The sequence below is a fragment of the Cervus canadensis genome, chromosome 19 (assembly GCF_019320065.1).
Source record: "Cervus canadensis isolate Bull #8, Minnesota chromosome 19, ASM1932006v1, whole genome shotgun sequence".
NCBI classification, from domain to species: Eukaryota; Metazoa; Chordata; class Mammalia; order Artiodactyla; family Cervidae; genus Cervus; species Cervus canadensis.
In genome coordinates, this window is record NC_057404.1 from 28035039 (window position 1) to 28048631 (window position 13593).

At 40.1% G+C, this 13593-nt stretch overlaps 1 protein-coding gene across 2 annotated transcripts in view; it reads right to left on the minus strand.

Moving 5' to 3' along the window:
* ABCG2 (ATP binding cassette subfamily G member 2 (Junior blood group)) overlaps window positions 1-13593 on the minus strand; it is a 136432-nt gene that overhangs the window by 119523 nt on the left and 3316 nt on the right. Inside the window, exon 1 of one of the 2 annotated variants that reach the window (XM_043438604.1) lies at window positions 4964-5545. The exons of the other annotated variant lie outside the window; for it this stretch is intronic. The gene's annotated coding sequence lies outside the window, so the exon portion shown is untranslated. Of the gene's footprint in view, window positions 1-4963; window positions 5546-13593 lie in introns of those variants that run through there. 2 annotated transcript variants of the gene reach the window in all.

Genomic DNA, 13593 nt, shown 5'->3' on the forward strand with positions numbered 1-13593 from the left:
TGCTGAGGTTCATGGGGTCGCAAAGAGTCGGACACGGCTGAGTGACTGAACTGAACTGAACTGAGACACTATTGCTGTCTCCAACACTACTTCTGTCTTACCTCTCAGTGAATCAGTATACACATGGGTGATTTTTCCAGTATGCTGATCTCTGCCTACCTTGAACTTCTCTAGAGACACTAGAGACATTTGTTTACTCTTCTCCAAGAACGTTAATGGTATTCATGTAGTTGGTCTAGAAATATGTATTGAACACCTACTATGTTTCAGGCACAGGCTTCCCAGTTGGCTCAGTGGTAAGAATTTGCCTGCCAATGCAGGAGACATGGGTTTGATCCCTAGTCAGAAAGATCCCCCGGAAAAGGAATTGGCAATCCACTCCAGTACTCTTGCTGCAAAATCCCATGGAGAGAGAAGCCTGGCAGGCTATAGTCCATGGAGTCACGAAAGAGTCGGATACGACTTAGCGATTAGACACCAACAACGACATGTTTCAGGCACACTCTTAGATACTGAGGATAGAACAGTGAACGAAACAGAACCCTGGTCTTGGAAGAAGACAGATAATAAACAGTAACTCGATCTATATAGCATAGTATGTTAGAGGTGAGAAGTCCTGGAGAGAGGCACATGGTAAACGAAGCGGTATTCTAGAAGGCAAAAGAAGGTTTTGCAATTTTCAATAGAGCAGAGGAAAGCATTTGGGCAAAGGAAATGGAGGCAGGAGTATGTCTAGCATGTGAGAGAAGCACCTCGGCAGCCAGTGTGGATGGAGGAATTATTCCTCTCAGTGGTCCCCACAGCCACACATTCTGGCTCTCTACTCTACTGGCTGCTGCTTTAAGGCATATACCCCATGCTGTGGGTTTCCCTGCTGGCTCAGCCAGTAAAGAATCTGCCTGCAATGTGGAAGAACCGGGTTTGATCCCTAGGTTGGGAAGATCCCTGGAGAAGGGAATGGCTACCCACTCCAGTATTCTTGCCTGGAAAATCCCATGGACAGAGGAGCCTGATGGGCTACAGTCCATGGGGTCACCAAGAGTCAGACACAACTTAGCAACTGAACAGCAGCAGCAGCCACTTAGGGAAGTGAAAATATTATTTGCTCACACTTTCTCCTATGCTGCCATGGCTACTTTGTATATGGACCCATTGATGGGATACCTGGAGAAGGAGGCTTCCTGACATTTACTAATATATCCTCTTGATCATCTGATTTTCTTTGACAGCCCCCACCATTGGGGCTTCCCATGTGGTGCTAGTGGGAAAGAACCTGCCTGCCAATGCAAGAGACGTAAGAGGTGAGGGTTTGATCCCTGGGTCAGGAAGATCTGCTGGAGAAGGAAATGGTAACCCACTCCAGTATTCTTGTCTGGGAAATCCCACGGACAGAGGATCGTGGCGGGCTACAGTTCATGGGGTCACAGAGAGTCGGACACTCTTAGGCATATATCCAGACAAAACTATAATCCAAAAAGAAACATGCACCCCTAGCAGCACTATTCACAATAGCCAAGACATGGGAACAACCTAAATGTCCAGATGAAGACATAAAGAAGATGTGGTACATATATACCATGGACTACTACTCAACCATAAAAAAGAATGAAATAATGTCATTTGCAGCTACACAGATGAACCTAGAAATTATTATACTAAGTGAAATAAGTCAGAAAGAGAAAGACAAATACCATATGATATCATATATGTGGAATCTAAACCATAAATAAGTTATTTTAAGATACAGCTGAGGCTATGCCTGTAGTCTAAAAGCATGGTCTCTGGATGGTAGCATTAAAATCATCTGGCAGCTATTAGGCATGTGAATTCTTAGGCCGGGTCCTTGACCTACTGAATCAGATCTCTCAAGTTAGGACCCAGAAATCTGAGTTTTAGCAAACACCCCAGGTAATTTTCAGTCAAAATAAAGTTTAGAGGCTCTCCTCTAAAATGTTTACCCTGGGGACTAAAGGTTTTAATGGATACAAAGGTCGTGACAAACACACTAAAAATTTTGACAAAACAAGTAGAAACAGGATTCTTTTTAATGCTTAAAGGTTTCTGCCGGGGTCCAGCCCCAGCGGGTCCAGGAACACCCAAGGGATGAGTGGCATTGGCGAAAAGAAGTACACAGACTCTGATTGCAATGCAAGAACTCTGTTTATTTTTTAACAGCTCAGATTATATAGAATTGTTTTTCTTGCCTCCCCCTTACCATCACCCCATGTTACATCAGATGTTGGTTTCATACTTCCGTCAACATTTCCCTTCATGTCTTTTCCAATGACTTCATCTGGAACAATCTCGATTACAGGGTTTTTTCCTTGAATGTCCCGTACATAGTCTTCTTGCCTCAATGGCCTAATATTTTAATAGTGAAATAATGGCAGTGAGGCTGGTTAATATAAATCTTCTATTGAAATCCTATGCAACACATTTCCTAACTCTACAAAAATACCAGTAATATTCTATGTTTATTAAGGGAATGGAAACAGTGGACAAATAGCAGCACTGAAATAGCAACAATGAAAACCCTCTTGACCAAAGAGCAAGTAAATTGAAGCAGTACATCTACTTCTGAATCTAAATGCCTCCACTCTTTTCTAAACTAGAACATTATAATCTTCTAAGCAAGCCGCCAAACTATGCCTGTGGCCTTTTCCTTATTTCTGCCCATAGCCATGCCCTCAGCTTGGGCTATTCCGGGGAGGCCTGATTACTACATATTACATTTCCAAGATTTAGTAGAAAGCACAGTAACAGTAAGACAGAAAGAGAAAGGGGACAAACTGGGTTCCCGGGGCGACCCCGAGGGGAAGAGCTGCCTTGCAGGCTCCTCTCTCGTCCCGTGACCTTGTCACGGATTGGGTGCATCCCGGCGGCTCCCGACAGGTTTCAAATTTTGACAAGGAAAGCAAATGAACTCTAGTAGAGGACAACAAGGGGTGTCATAGGTCTTGAGAGGATGCTTGGGAAGATGAAGCAATGTACATGATAAACCTGAACTTAGAGCAAACAAGCGAGTTTAATTTCAATACACCCACTAACCAGCTGTGTGCCTTCTCACAAATTGCTTAACAGGGGCTTCACTTTCCTCCATGACAGATAAAAACAAAAATCCCCTTGACATGACATATCCCCATGATAGTTGTGAAAAATCAAGCAAGGTAAAGCATGTGACAATGCTTTGTATGGAAAGATAGTGTGGTGATCATTTCATTTTCTGCAGTATCTCTTTATCAAAGAGTATAGGCATTTTCCCTCTACTCAGAGAATGGATAGGACTTTTGAGTCACCTACAATGACTTAAGAGAACCCTACTTTCTTTAGTGAAGGTTGGAGGAGATACACAGCCAGAATGAAAGATTGCTCTGGGCTTGGAAAGACAGAGAAGTGGCCTCACCGGAGAGAATGGGGCTAAAGTGCTGACAGATGCTGGTAGGAATATATGTCTCTGAACTCTGAATATATGTTATAGGTTATATGTCTCTGAATTCATTTGTAGCTTTACAATTTCTCCCCCCAATAAAAGTTCATGAAAACCTAGCTTAGGCTGATGTTCAACCCCATGTACTTCTTATTGCCTACCAAGTGGTTTGCCATTACGTGGGCTGTTTACCATAGTTACTGTTCTGACTGGTGAGTGTTTGTGCCATATAGGTTGTTAAACTTTAACGTAACACCTCTGTTATACTCTATAATAGAAAGGAAAGTTATTTGAAGCTTATTTCAAACAGAAGCAATTCCCCTCTGTCTGAGATGGTTTAAATGGATTCATCCTGGGCCTCACCAGCTCTGTTCATGCCACTGACCTTTGATTCCACTGACTATCCTTGACTCGATGACAAATAGTTTCAGCATGTACTTTAAAACAACACAATTTTTAATTTGCCTATTCTATCTTAAGCACATTTCTCTACCTGAGGAAGACACAAGCTACCACTCTAGAAAAACTCCCATGCATGTGGAAAAAAGAATCCTATTTTCAGGCTGGGGTTTCTTTTATTCATTTTGCAAACTTGACTTCCGTGGCCATCACCTTCCTTTCTTTCCCTGTTTTTATCCCATTACTGTTTTCTACCCTCAGCAAGACACACTTCCTATTATTTATTTTATTCCCTCTTGGCTTGGCACTTTTGGATTAAAAGCAACTTTCAGATAAATATGTACCATTTAGGGCAGGGAGCTATTCAATTTAAAGAGGAACACTCTCACAAGATGATAAAACATATCAATTATATTCCTTACTCAAACTGACTTTAAATCATATCATAGATTCATACACCTCATAATCTTAACCTCCAAATGGGGGAAGGAAGACATCAGTTATTTTTCTAGATGCATAATTTTCAATCAAAGCTGAAATATTCAAATGACCACTAGTTATCCCAGTTAAGGCATGATATGAATACTATTCCCCAAACTGCAAAAATATTTCTGGCTCTGCTCAAAGTGGTCCATGCAATCTAAGGAGCAGACCAACATTCTCTCTCACTTGGGGTGACATGGCTTACCATATCTAGGAACTATTTAACACAACCCCCAAAACTCTGAGCTAGTCCATCAAAGCAAGTCAATATGGGTACTGACAGTGTCTGATTTTCCTTCCAGGTGCTCTACACAAATCATGTGCTCAGCCAAACACCTTTATTCTGCCAACATCTCCCAACCCCTTGCCCCACAAAGCAATAAACCTAGAAGGTTTTAAGCTGTTATTACTCTCTTTCATGGACCAGCAGCACTGAGGTCATCTGGGCACTTCTCAGAAATGCAGAATCTCAAGCCACCCTAGATCCACTGAATTCTGCTGCTTTTAAACAAGATCTCCAGGTTCATATGCACATTCAGGTTTGAGAAGTACCATTTTAAAATGACACACTCGTTAAAGCACATACCGAAAAAGAATGAAGTTTTCTCCACTCAGTACGAACATTTGGAAAAAAAACAAAAACAGACAACTCACCTCAGTTATGATCTGTGATGTTGAAAGGAAAACAGCCCAAACCTCGGTAGAGAGGCAGTGGGGACACAGAGAAGATTTTGACTCTCGTCGACTTTCTCATAGAAACTTCAAGCAAGAGCCACATCTATTAAAAGTCCAGGAGCTTCCCTTCCTGCCAGCTCTCAAGGCACAAGAGAAAGTATCAGATAGGAACCTTATCAGCTCCCTGCAACTACCAGAAAGACTGAGGCTTTCCAAATAAGCTAGTCTTGGGAAAATGTCCAGTTCTCATATCTCCTTGAATTCCTTTTTCTCCACTGTTAGCTGGTTATTAACCACAGTTCCTTCTCCATCACTGGGATTCAAACTGACAACCTAATGCTTCTAACCAGCCTGGGATCCTTTTTTGGTGTTCCTGGCAAGGAGATGGGAAAAGGAAAAGTTCACGTGTCAGAGATATCCTTCTTTTTGTGCAATAGAATCCCGACGACAGTATCTCCGACACTAACGGCAATTTTAATGAGGACTAAAGTGATCTGAGCAAATAGTTTTCCGCTGTGTAAACTTCCTGTCTTCTGCTAGGTCTGACATAATGGGGTCTCCTTTTACAAGCTCTGTCTTCTAGCAAGAGTGCAAGCAGGAAGATAACACTAATTTGGAAAGGAAGTGAACGGAACCAAGCACAGACAGTGTTAGGTTTCATTGCAAAAGCCCACTAGGGATTTGAAGAGAGGAGTTTTATTTGGAACATGCCATCCTTCTAATGTTCTCTTTCCTAACCCAGAAGTATAATAGGAAGTTAAGGCTGCATTAAACAGGCATTTCATATTCTGAAAACATGAAGCATGTCAAGTGACAAAATATGACATCTACTAAGAGCTTCTGGCTCCATTCTTTACAAGCCGTGACAATTTTTTTTTTTTTAATCCAAGCCTTCTCAATATAAACTGGCAGTAACAATAATGCATTCCTTAGAGTTGACATAACAATATTAAGAGATACTTGAAATGCTGATTACTAAATCAGCCTTGCCAAAAGTCCTCTTTGGAATCAAGTCCTAATTTTCCTCTCTATGGTGCATACCTAAGCACAGGTCAGGCAGTCAATAAATATTTATTGAAATGAAATTAAAGTTTAAGAAATCTGGATGTTGTTAAGAAATTCTATTTCTTTTTTTATCATTTTTACTGTGGCTAAATACATATAACATAAAATGTGCCATTTTAGCCATTTTTAAGTATTTGATATAGTGGCATTAATTACATTGTCAGTGTTGTATAATTATCACCACTATCCATTTTTGAAACTTTGTTATCAACCCAAATAGAAACTCTAATCATCAAGAAATAACTCCTCCAGGGTTTTTCTTTAATATGAGGATCACTTTTTAATGAGGGGATCCCTCTTCCCTCATGGTAGTAGTTGCACTTTAAGTTCCCCTCAATAGAAAATACGTAACACCAAGAATAACACGGATAGCTCTTTTAAATTATTTGCATTTTAGTCATACAAAACAAATCTTCACACATGTGAAATATGTGTGAGATTACTCTTTATTCAAGCTAGGAAAAAGGTTTAGAACAAACCTTGGAATAAAATTTCTGTCATATATGGATATATTTGAACTTTTATCTGTGTTCTCCCTTTAAATAAGGCTAATTATTTCCTGTTGAAGGGAGAGGAGAGGAACTAGCATTTACTGACACCCACTGCATACCAGAGAGGATTTAACTCTCATCCTATTCTTTATCATAAATATAAACGTGCAAAATTATTTATATGATATTACTGTGATTCTGTGTGGTAATTTCCTAGTCATTGCACAGTTGACCCTTTTGCTGTGATGTAAGCATGGGCTTCCTTGGTGGTTCAGATGGTAAAGAGATGGTAAAGACTCTGCCTGCAATGTGAAAGACCTGGGTTCAATCCCTGGGTCAGGAAGATCTCCTGGAGAAGGGAATGGCAACCCATTCCCTGGAGAATTCCCTGGACAAGGAGCCTGGTGGGCTACAGCCCATGGTTTTGCAAAGAGTCGGACATAACTGAGCACTTAAAACTTTCACACTTTTCCTAAGCATGGACAAAGCAGAGGTAAACTGCATGTGTGTATTAAGCTAACAAGTGGAATTGTCTGTATATAAGCAAAGTCTGGGGGTAAAAAACAGACCAGTGCAACATGATAAACTTAAAAGAAATGCCAACACATCCATAGAGATGGAAGAAATTTTATCCCAAGATTTGTTCTGAATCAATTAAAACTTACTTGGTAAATATACTTTTAAGGATAATGAAAACATATGTTAAGACTAAATAACCATGATTCTAGAGATCAGTTCAACATCATGAGATTGAATGTAAGATATGGTCCTGTCCTTCAGGTGCTGACATCAAGGTTGGGTCGTCGAAATTTACACAACATGAGCTAACAACAGAGTTGGCTGAACATCACACTGGTGCAGGCTGCACATAAGTAGTTGGTAAAAAGAGTGCCCAGAAAAGAAGATGCAGATTGTGGATAATGGATCCTCACTCCCTACTTATAAAGACCCATGGTCGACTAAGTTAAGGTGACTGAGTGAACTCATAGCAAGTTGAAGTGTCAAAGTGTTAGTCGCTCAGTTGTGTCTGACTCTTTGTGACCCCATGGACTGTAGCCTGCCAGGCTCCTCTGTCCATGGAATATCCTAGGCAAGGATACTGGAGTGGGTTGCCATTCCCTTCTCCAGGGGATCTTCCCGACCCAGGGATTGAACCTGGGTCTCCCGCATTGTAGGTGGATTCTTTACCACCTGAGCCACCAGTGAGGCAAAGCTCAGAATAATTGGGCTCAAACTCTCATAACTGTCATTTATTCCAGAACAATAAACATTACATAAGTCCTTGCTGAAGAAGTAGATGAAGCCTTTGTTTCCATTAAGGTAAGTCTAAATGATTCTAATTTAGGAAACACTGCTTTTCTGAGAGAAGGTAACACAAATTTAATTTTTAAGTTTCCTCCCATGTTTCATGCAACAGGTAATTTTATGTTATTAAATGTAATATTAAGGCAGTAGCAATTCAACATGAAAAGGAAAGGAGGAAGGAGGGAAATTAGAACTTAAATATTCCAGAATTCTTAATGGGAAAATGCCATGGACAGAGGAGCCTGGTGGGCTACAGACCATGGGGTCACAAAGAGTCAGACATGACCAAGCGACTGAGCGCATGCGCGCGCGCACACAAACACACACACACACACACTTACCAATAAAGGTATGGTTAAACAAAATGTAGTATATGTGTACAATGGAATATTATGTAATAGTTAAAAAAGAATGAAATAGAAATATCTGTACTATCGTGACAAAGAAAGGTCTCCAAGACACGTCAATTATAAAAAACAAGTTGCTAATTAACACAAGTCATATTGATCTTGGAGAAAGAGCAGTGAGTGGTTCTGAAGACAGATCTTAATTCCATGCCCAAGAATTGAACCTGGGTAACCTGGATGAAAACTAGAAATCCTAGCTACTAGACTGCCAGGGGCTAGAGGTTAAAAGCAAAATGGCCCTTTGCTTTTCCCTGATTTGAAAGCAAGAATGTTTCAAGAAGGCAAAAGCTGTAAAAACACGTACAAAGATTATTATTAGAGATACAACACAATGTATGGGAAAGCACACTGAAAAAACTGTTTGCTAATTTATGTCAAAAGCAGGGCAGAGATACACATCCAGAGAGAAAGGGCATGGGCATCCTCTCTCACGAGGAGTGCAGTAAATTAGAAACTAGGCAGAGATACACACCCGGAGAGGAGTCCAGGCATCCCGAGTGAGGAGGAGCACAGTAAGAAGGTGACTTAAATCCCTTATATAGGGCAGTCCTTCCTGGTCTTTGTATATATTTGACCAATCATCTTGTTTCTTTCTTCACATCTGATTGGTCCTAGGACCCTCTCCAAGAGGGTCCTTGGGGAGCACAATATTTTTCTAAGATAGATCCCACTGCAGAGGCTTATGGATGCATGTCCATACTTACTATGGGGTGGGGACCCCTCCCTTTTAAGACCCCCAAGAAGCCTTCCTGTGCATGTGTAGACAGGGAAGTCTTCCTTGACCTCAGGAGTGGGCACCTATCTCTTTACTTTAGCAGAGCTCTGCTTTTGCCACTAGCTTTGTCCTTGGAGTGTCTGGGTGAGAACAAAGCTTGAATCTTACTCTGCTTGAGAAACACCTGATGTCTGGCCCTGTGTGTGTGCTCACTCGGTTGTGGGTTGTGGCTAACTCTTTGTCACCTCATGGACTATAGCCTGCCAGGCTCCTCTTTCCATGGGCTTTCCTAGGCAATAATACTGGAATGGGTTGCCATTTCCTTCTCCAGGGGATCTTCCTGACCCAGGGATTGAACCCACGTGTCCTGCGTCTCCTGCATTGTAGGCGGGTTCTTTACCACTGCACCACCTGGGAAACTGTCCCGCACAGAGGTCCACTGTCTCCTACCTCCACAGTGAATATGAGTTCATTGGGCTTCCCTGCTGGCTCAGCTGGTAAAGAATCCACCTGCAATGCGGAAGACCTGGGTTCAGTCCCTGGGATGGGAAGATCCCCTGGAGAAGGGAATGGCTACCCACTCCAGTATTCTGGCCTGGAGAATTCCATGGACTATATAGTCCATGGGGTTACAAAGAGTCAGACATGACGGAGTGACAATTTTTTTTTTTATGTTAAAATGCACACGTGAGACAGAGACACACACATATATCCTTACAAAACAAAATTGTGTATTTCTATTTGTACCCATCTATGCACGTAATGGACTTCCCAGGTGGCGCTAGTTGTAAAGAACCCGCCTGCCAATGCAGGAGACATAAAAGACACGGGTTCGATCCCTGGGTGGGGAAGACTCCCTGGAAAAGGAAATGGCAACCCACTCCAGTATTCTCACCTAGAGAATCCCATGGACAGAGGAGCCTGGCAGGCTACAGTCCATGGGTCGCAAAGAGTCAGACATGACTGAAGTGACTTAGCACACACACACACACATGCATGTAATCACGGAGAAAAACCTTTAGAAAGATATGACCCCAAATGGCAGCAATGTCTGGGAAGTATAGGGTTAGGAAGTGGAGATACTCTTTTGAAAATACATATCTCTATTGTTTAAATACTTCCCACCATGTATTCATCTATTTTCCTATTTCTCTTAAGAGTAAAAGCCAAACACCTTTACAATATGTATCTTCCACCGCTACTCTGACCTCACGTTCCCCTTTAGTAATTGTAGTATAGCGAGACATATCTCCCTGTTATAGCTCAAATATACACACACTGACCCAGTTCCTGGACAGTGCCCTAGCTGCTCTGGGCAGTCCTTCCCCTATTCATCTATTTAGCTCATTCTTTCACTTCCTTCAAGTTTTTCCTCAAATGGTAACCTCTCATGAGGCCTACCCTGACCAACTAAAAATTGCAATTCCTCCTACTAGCATTCTTGGTCTGCCATATCTTATTTTTGTTAATAGCACTTAATACCTTCTAACATATTATGTAATTTCCTTACTTATTATGTCTGTATTTCTGATTCCACTAAAATATAAGCTTTATGAGGGTATGAATTTTTATCTGCTTTGTTCATTGATAGAGCCTTAGTCCCTAGGATTGTACCTAGTATACCAGTAGGAACTTGATAAAATATATTAATCAATTCACAAATTGTCACAAAAATATATTTGTGTATTTTTAAAATAAAAAATATCCACCAATCCACAAACAAAAAGTCAGAACAAAATGTTTAGGGACTCACTGGGTTCTGTGAAATAAGATTTGAACATCTTTGATTTAAAGTTATTAAATAAGATAAAACATATGGGAAGGCAGCTTTTTGAATGGAATCCCTTCTATTGACTTTGGCATTTTATCTAACAATGCATATTATCTTGTCCCAGATCACCTATTTTCCAAGCAACTGGGAATAAGCTAATCATTCCTAGGAACTTCTGTGAAATCCCCAGCTATTTCTTTACAAAGGCAAAGAACCAGTGATGATCCCTTATTCCTTATAAAGGAAGCATTGTGTCCAAGTGAAGAGTTGTAGCAAAAATCCTATCTAATTCTTGGAGTCCTCCTTTATCTTTCAAAAATATGTATATCCCTTAAATGTACATAAAGTTTAATTCCCAATTTTGTTTGAGTAGATATTGAACACTTTGGAATAGTGTTCAATAGGGAAAGTGAGAAAGGTTTCAAACAGCCAGCTTCATCCTCTAACTCAAAGAACAATGAAGTCCTTCAGCTAGAGAAAACTTTTTTTTTAATCAGAATCCATGGCATGGAGTAAGGAGGAAGCTAATCCAAATTATAGAGGTAGAGAGGTTGAGAAGATGGCCCCCAGGCAAATATTTTGCCAGTCTTTTTTTCCCTTGACTTTAAGCACTCCTCAGTGCTCTGAGAGGCTATAACAGACAGCAGTGCTTAGGTCAGTTACTTGAAAATGGTGGAAGGACCTTTGATATTATGCCAAACTTGTTTCATTTTCCAACCTGTGTTGGTTTATGATGGAGTCTTCAGAATTCTCCAGAATGCATCCATGAAAATTTATGATGATCCATTCCTTTGTTCCAGGGTATGGAAAAGTTGCTCCAAATTTTCTTTAAGGTTTAGAAGCAAACTCAAGACAGTATTGTTTATAAAGAGTCAAAAATCCTATGCTGCATACTTTTATTATCAAGACTCTCAATGACTATGTACAAGTACCTCAGAACTCATAGTTTGTGTTTCTCACTTTGCCAGTTCTAAGCTCCTCCAGAGTTAAAGGCCATGTCTTAGGCTTTTGTAGTCCCATAGTACGGTGCTCTTCACATGGTAATCATTTAACCAAGACTTATAATCATAATTATAAACCATATGATAACATAAACAGAGGCTATGAACATTATTTAAAATCACTCTTGTGGCAGAACTTTGAAACACCAAATCTGCTTCCATGGTGCTTTTAAAATTTTAAATTTTAAAAGCCAAACACCACAGCAGAAAAGCAGTAATCCTGACAGACTTTTCTTGTAAACTCTTCATACATGTTATTTATGTACTGAACTGGCAGCACAGAAGTTCTAGGAGAGAAGAGGGAAACTCAAATCAAAGCAATCATTTTTACTGTACCAACCAACCCCACCTCTCTTCATTGCCTCCCATGTTTATATGGTTATTAATAAATATTTAGAGTTTAAGAAATCTAGGTACAATAGCTTATGACTGGTGCCTTGATCACCTCTATAAAGAGAGACTTTCAAGAGGGAAGCACTGCCTGATGACTCAAAAACTAAAGATGTAGACAACAAATGCAGCAAATTTTATATATTTACATAATTACACATGTGTATGTTTGTATATATCTATGAAATAGAGAAGGCAAGGGAAAGTGTCATAAAGGAAGGATATAGTTAAAGAGTAAGAAAATCAGAATCAATCAATGAGCCCCACGAGAGAGGAATGTGACAAACTGTGGTATATGAACCATAGTCATAAAAATTAATAAGTGTACGGTCTAAACTGATCATGGCATATGGGAGGAAAAATGTTTGCTCTGCCCTCTTAGGTTTAGTCCCTGGGGACCTCTGAATTAAGCTGACAAAGGACAAAGGAGAAAAAAAGGGCTTATTCATAGGGAAGTAGCTAGTAGCTAACTGGTTAAGGATAGAAGCTTATGTACCTAACTTAGTAGGAGAAGGAGGGAAATGCAGAAAAATCTTCTATGGAAAGAACAAGTAAGTTTCTGTAGAAAAGACAAATGGATTTTTAGGAGAATAAACTGGAGATAAAGTTTGAAATAATATTTGTTTGTGAAAATGCAAGTGGTCTTTTCTGTCTTCATGGCCATGAAACTCCCAGAGAGACTTACAGTATATTTACTTTTATCTCTCTCCTAGGAATAAGCCCATCCTGAAGAGGGAATTTATGACAGCCTCATTTCTCAGAAGTTTCTGCTTTTTAATCAGATAAGGGAAATGCTGAGAAGGCTTCTTTCTGCATCTGCTGATTCTTAATTGCATTCAGCTCAAACTAATCCTCATGCCAAAGGGCCATATTGGGGAAGGCCATATCCTGACCCTTTCAGTATAAAATTATATTAAGTGAAGAAAATCAGAGCTAAATTAGCATGAACATATTCACTGATTTTCAAATATAAAAAAAGTATGCATAAACACGGCAGAGATGAGAAATTAGTTTGGGGAAAAGAAAATAGTGTTTTAATAGTCATTATTAACTTTCTTATTCTATGAGTTTACTGAAGTTCATAGCCATCAGTCATTTTTTAAGTGAGTGATAAAAACTATGAGAATGTTAAGAAGAAATGAGCACTTTCCTGGCCATTTGGTGGTTAAGACCCCGTGTTTCCACTGCATAGGGAGAGGAATGCATCCTTGGTAAGGGAACTAACATTCCTCATATGGCCAAAGGCAAAAAAAAAGAAGAATTTGGTTAGGGAGAGAGATAGTAAAAAAAGAAAAAAAAGCAGAAAGGTCGTGACAGGGAAAAAAGCACAGAAGCGGATGGAGAAAAAACAGAGATGTTTCCTGCCACAGTGAAAGGCAAAATGACACCTAGAGAAATAGGAAATAGTGGCAGAAAATGGGATACAAATTACTTCGTAGGTTGTGTATTAACTATTTAATGTCT